The sequence below is a fragment of the Sorex araneus genome, chromosome 2, assembly GCF_027595985.1.
Source record: "Sorex araneus isolate mSorAra2 chromosome 2, mSorAra2.pri, whole genome shotgun sequence".
NCBI lineage: Eukaryota > Metazoa > Chordata > Mammalia > Eulipotyphla > Soricidae > Sorex > Sorex araneus.
Window position 1 is genome coordinate 206,895,018 of NC_073303.1, and position 6,000 is coordinate 206,901,017.

The 6,000-nt window shown below is 60.0% G+C and overlaps 1 protein-coding gene across 1 annotated transcript in view; it reads right to left on the reverse strand.

The window, feature by feature from the left end:
- HERC1 (HECT and RLD domain containing E3 ubiquitin protein ligase family member 1) overlaps nucleotides 1-1,752 on the reverse strand; it is a 161,138-nt gene extending 159,386 nt beyond the window's left edge. The window contains exon 1 of the mRNA XM_055129139.1: nucleotides 1,615-1,752. The gene's annotated coding sequence lies outside the window, so the exon portion shown is untranslated. The remainder of the gene's footprint in view (nucleotides 1-1,614) is intronic.
- Nucleotides 1,753-6,000: the final 4,248 nt, after the last annotated feature.

Below are 6,000 nucleotides of genomic sequence, written 5' to 3' on the forward strand. Positions count from 1 at the left end.
ACATAGATACATAAATGCATATATATGCACATGCACTTAGGTGCTCGGGGCTCTCCATCTGCCAGCATTTTGTGCACACACTACAGAAACCAGCACAACCATCTCATCCCACTCTCAAAAGCAGGAGATACAGGGGCAGGGGGCGGGCGGGGGGCGGCTTTGCCTTGCAAGGGACTGACCCAGCTCTGATCTCCAGCACTCCTGGAGTGCTCCCAGGAGAGATTTCTGAGTGCAGAGCCAGGAGTAACCCCTGAGCCCTGCCAGGTAGAGCCCAACACACACACACACACACACACACACACACACACACACACGCACTAGGATACAATGTCACATTGCGAATTTGACCTGAAAGTCATTAGCTAAAGGAAATCAATTTCATGAAACATGGAGGAACGCGGGTTTCTTCCTACATGAATGGCCACAATTTGTTCTCCACAAATACTTATCACCACCACAGCCCAGCTGCGGAGATGCCTGCGTGCCCGTCCACAGAGAGCATCTTCGGCTTGATTCTGCAAACCGTCTCCGCATCCTCCTGTCCTCCTGAACCAAGGCTGGGGGAGGCCAAGCGAACCCAGTGCAGGAGGCGCATCCGGCTTCCAGGGAGCAGGTCAACAGGCACGTCACTAACCAGATACGTGGGTTCAGGCCACGCCGAGCGCGGGGGTCCCCAGTGGGGGCTGGTGACTGTCAGGGGCTCCTCGGGGCCCTGAGCCACCCGAGGGGCCCTGCAGAGACCCCGGGGCTGAGCGCTCGGGTGGCGGGGCCTTCCTGCTCTGTGGCCTGGTTCCTACAGCGCAGACAGCCACTGTCCCCTAGGGGCGGTGGTCACAGCCCATCTCAGTGTCCCCAGGGTGCGTGCTTCCAGCCCTGTCCCCAGGTCCCCATGTCCCCCGGGGGCGGTGGTCCCAGCCTGTCCTCGTGTCCCGCGGGGGCGGTGGTCCGGGCTGTCCCCGTGTCTCTGCATCCCCCAGGGGCGGTGGTCCCAGCCTGTCCCCGTGTCTCTGCGTCCTCCAGGGGCGGTGGTCCCAGCCTGTCCCCGTGTCCCCCCGGGGGCGGTGGTCCCAGCTTGTGCCCGTGTCCCCCGGGGGCGGTGATCCCAGCCTGTCCCCGTGTCCCCCGGGGGCGGTGGTCCGGGCTGTCCCCGTGTCTCTGCGTCCCTCAGGGGCGGTGGTCCCGGCCCGTCCCCGTGCGCCGGTGTCCCCAGGAGCGGTGGTCCGGCCCGTCCTCGCGTCCCCGTGCCCCCGGGGGCGGTGGTCCGGCCTGTCCCCGTGCCCCGGGGCGGTGGCCCACCCGTCCCCGCGTCCCTGCGCCCGGACAGTGCCGTCCCATCCCGCCGTCCGGCCGGGGGACAATGGCCTGTCCGCGGAGGGGCGGCGCGGGCTCGGCCGACCTGCAGCCGGGGACAGGGACGCGGCGGCGCCCACGGGGCGGGGGCCGCGGGCGGGGGCAGGGACAGGTGCGGGCCGGGGGTCCCCGCCCAGGGTCCCGCCCAGGGTCCCGCCCGGACCCCCGCCCGGACCCCCGCCCGCCTCGCGCAGGCCTCGGCCGCCCCCCGGCCCCGCGGCGCGTCGGCGCTGCCCTGCCCGGGGCCCGCGGCGCGCGCGGTACCTGCTGGCGGCCCGGCCCGCGCCCGGGGCTCCTGCGGGGCCGCGTCCCGTCCGGCGGCCGCGGCCACTGTCAAAGGGGAGACGCAAGCGGCGGCGGCGGCGGCGGTCGAGGCGGCGGCGGGAGTCTCGCGGGACTTGGGCGGAACTCTCGCGCGGCTTCGCGCCTCGCCCCGCCCCCGAGGCCCGGCGCGGGCGGCTGGTGGGGCGGGGGCGGAGCGCGCGGGTGAGGCGGGGGCCGGGGGTGCGGGGAGGGGGGCTGGGTTCCCAGGGGCGGCGGGGCGCCCTCAGCGGGCTCGGGCCGCGCCTGTGATGCGCCTGGGCGGCGTCTCACAATGAGGGGAGGGGAGGGACCCCCTTGCGCCCGCCCCTCGGGCGCAGGTGCGGGGTCCCGGGGCTCACAGGTGTGGGGGCTCGGGACTCACAGGTGCGGGTCCCTCGGGCGCAGGTGCGGGGTCCCTCAGGACTCACACGTGCGGGGGTCCCTCGGGCGCAGGTGCAGGGGCTCGGGGCTCGCAGGTGCGGGTCCCTCGGGCGCAGGTGCGGGGGCTCGGGGCTCGCAGGTGCGGGGGTCCCCCGGGCTCACAGATTGGGGGTCCCTCGGGCGCAGGTGCAGGGGCTCGGGGCTCGCAGGTGCGGGTCCCTCGGGCGCAGGTGCGGAGACCCGGGACTCGCCGGTGCGGGGTCCCTCGGGCGCAGGTGCGGGGTCCCGGGGCTCGCAGGTGCGGGTCCCTCGGGCTCGCAGGTGCGGGGGTCCCTCGGGCTCACAGGTATGGGGGCTCGGGACTCACAGGTGCGGATCCCTCGGGCGCAGGTGCGGGGTCCCTCAGGACTCACACGTGCGGGGGTCCCTCGGGCGCAGGTGCAGGGGCTCGGGGCTCGCAGGTGCGGGTCCCTCGGGCGCAGGTGCGGGGGCTCGGGGCTCGCAGGTGCGGGGGTCCCCCGGGCTCACAGATTGGGGGTCCCTCGGGCGCAGGTGCGGGGTCCGTCGGGCTCGCAGATTGGGGGTCCCTCGGGCTCGCAGGTGCGGGGTCCCTCGGGGCTGGCCGGGCCCGCGGAGCAGGGCGGAGCGGGCGCGGCCACCCCCCTTATCTCTGCACCCCCTCCTGCCCTTATCTGCCCGCACACCCTCCCAGGCCTCGTTGCTCAGTGCCACCCCTGACAGCCCTCGCCGACCCGCTCCCCTCTCAGCCTGCAGGACCTGCAGCTCCTCGTGTCTGCTGGGGACCGGGAGAGGGGCCGGTCAGCGGTCAGCCCGGCCTGCCCGACCCCGCGTCCCCGCGGCCCTGAATCAGCTGCGTCCCGCGCAGTCCCCCGCAGCCCGCGTTCGGTGGACCTCCTGGTATCCTGTCCACCCCCCAGCACACGCAGCGAAGGTCAGAGCTGGTTCCTGTCCTCCAGCACCCACAGGCTTAACTGGGAGCACTTAAGGACAGTGGACAGTATACCGGCCAGGTATGTGTCCTCGTATGAGGAGACGTGTGCCGGCTGGAGAGGGGGTGCCCAGGGGCTGTTCAACTGGACATATGTGAGGCCAGTAGCTCCAGCTGTTTGACTCATTACCAGCCGGTTCACCATCAGACATAAGTGCAAATTCTGGAACCCCTGTACAAGGGAGTGACTGGGGCAAGGAACCTCAGTACTTTATCTGTCCCTTTGTAATGTTGATTCTTACAATCGCAGGGTTCCTCAGAGGAGCAAAGCATAGTTAAGCTTCTGACACGTTAGTAACTCAGCTGTTAATGTTGGGAGTGTAACCTTTAAATTTCTACATGCAACAGTGTATCTATCTGTTTCTGGTAACTAGCTGTGAGGGAATAGGTAAGTGCCGGTGATGTCATTGTTGCCGGTATTTTATGATCTGATCTAACCTAGCCTGAAACTCAGCCTGGGTAACTAACGATTCAGGCACCTGCACTGGCTCAGACCCACATTCCATTTTTCATAGGCGAATGAAACTACTGTTTTTGCCCGATCTCTTTTAGAATAAAGGACTGGGCTTTCTCTAAAAGACCATTTAGAGATTTCCTCCTCTGGGTTCTCCCAGGCTTCCACCCTCAGGGATACAGGGAAAGAAGATAGGAAACAGTTGAGTCCATGTTGCATATAATTATCAGCCGGTAATGTCAGCAAGAAATCCTGGTTCCTTCCCACCCTCCAGATGCCCACCCCACCCCTTCCCTAAACACTCGGTAATGCCTACATCAACAGACCTACTGGAGTTTCATCACAAACATCACCCCTCTAGCCTCTCTCTCATCCAGAGTCCCTGGAGATAAATGGTGGCAGAACGGAGGGTTTTACTGGCCAGGCCAGGCAGCGCCAGCCTTTGCCCTGTTAGTGGCCAGAGCCACAGCTCTGGTCACTCCACAGATCTGTATCTTACTGAACACACCTCAGAAAACTTGGTCCATAGTCCACTTTTGTGGGGAGAGCTGGAAAATCAACAAAAGCTAGTCATTTATCATTTTTCACCTGCATGTGAGAAATATGTCACCCCAAATAGATATTAAAGCTGCCAAATATGAAGGAAGCCAGTACAAGAATAAAGGGCAGAAGGAAGTGGAACGGGACAAAACTCGGGAAGATTCAGGATACCTGGGCATGTGCATGAAAGGGAATCCACGGGTCAGACCCTGGGTCTGACCGCAGTTGGGGGATCCCCCAGTACCCTGCACCAAGTATGGCCCTGGTGACCACTTTCTAACCCCACTGGAAACACAGTGTCCCCAGGGACCCTCCACAACAGTTTTTTGTTGTTGGGTTTTTTTTTTTTGCTTTTTTGGGGTCACCCCGAGATGCACAGGGGTTACTCCTGGCTCTGCACTCAGGAATTAATCCTGGTGATGCTCAGGGAACCATATGGGATGCTGGGAATCGAACCCGGGTCAGTCGGCTGCGTGCAAGGCAAACGCCCTCCCCGCTGTGCTATTGCTCCAGCCCCCACAGTATTTTGAGAGTCAGATTCAAGGACTCAGTTTTGATCCTTCCACACCTGAAAGCAAGCAGCTCTGATATTCAGGAAAGGGCTGCACAGCAGAAACCCACAGTTTTGATCCCAAAGTTTTCTAAAATCTCAACCTTTTGCCTTAAAGTTATACACACACTTGACCTCACATCAGTTAATAGGGGTGAAAAAGGGTTTCTTATCTGCCTCAGTGTTTTTGGAGTCAAAAAACAGGAAATTACCTCTAAACTTGAAAGTGCTGGATAAATGTGGAGGTTTGTTTTATCATTCGTCCATGAAGCAGATCCTTGCTGAATTTCCATCACATAGCAGGCCCTTGTGCAAGGCTGTGCATTACTAAATATTGAGCAAGGTTTAATCCCAGCTCTCAAGGAACTTACAGTCCAGCGGGAAGAGAGAGGGAATAGACCCGTTTGTCATGATGCCGTGTGAGGAGACAACAGATGACACAGCGGTGGAGGGGAGAGGGACCCAGCGCCGAGAGGCTTCGGGGAAGGTGTAGGTTGGTGCACAGAATGAGGCCTCCGCCCGTTTCAGTAAGAGTGATTCGTAAATCAACTCCAAAATATCTTCACAAATTGCTCTGTTGTGGCTTGTGAATTCAGCTCCTTGCAATAAAACGCACTCCTAAGCCATTAGAAAAGAGTCTTTGATGTGAAATCATTATATATACCCATTTGTTTTAAAGAAAGATGCCACTAATGGGGGCAGAGTCGGGAGAGGATCAGTGGTATCTTAACTAGAAACATTTTGTTCTCCCAGCTTGTGTTTAAACATCAGAAAAGAAGAATACATTTTACCTCATATGTTTGGCCCCTAAAGAAATCCTCTTCAGCCACTTTCTGATCCAGGTAATATTGGATCAGAGCTCCAGACCTTTCTAAAACATTATAACAGTGCCTTAGTTTTATTGCATATATTTGCATATGTTTGCATATAACCCACATCTTTACAGAATGACTAAGATAGCTATAAGCACCTTGTTTTTAATTTTATGTGGGGGAGGGTTCACATCTGGTGTTGTGCTCAGGAATTGCTTCCAATTCAAGACTTGTTCCTGGGGCTGGAGCGATAGCACAGTGGGGAGGGCGTTTGCCTTGCACACGGCCAACCTGGGTTCAATTCCCAGCATCCCATATAGTCCCATGAGCACCGCCAGGGGTGATTCCTGAGTGCAGAGCCAGAAGTGACCCCGGTGCATTGCCAGGTGTGACCCAAAAAGCAAAAAAAAAAAAAAAAAAAAAAGACTTGTTCCCAGTGATACATGGAAGCACATGGTACCGGCACCAAAGCCAGTCTTCCATATGTGAAGCACGCCCGCCAGCCCAGCACTTTATTCTTTGTTCGGTTTGGTTTTGGGGTCACACCCAGCAGAGCTCGGGACTTACTCCTGGTTCTGCACTCAGGAATTACTCCTGGCAG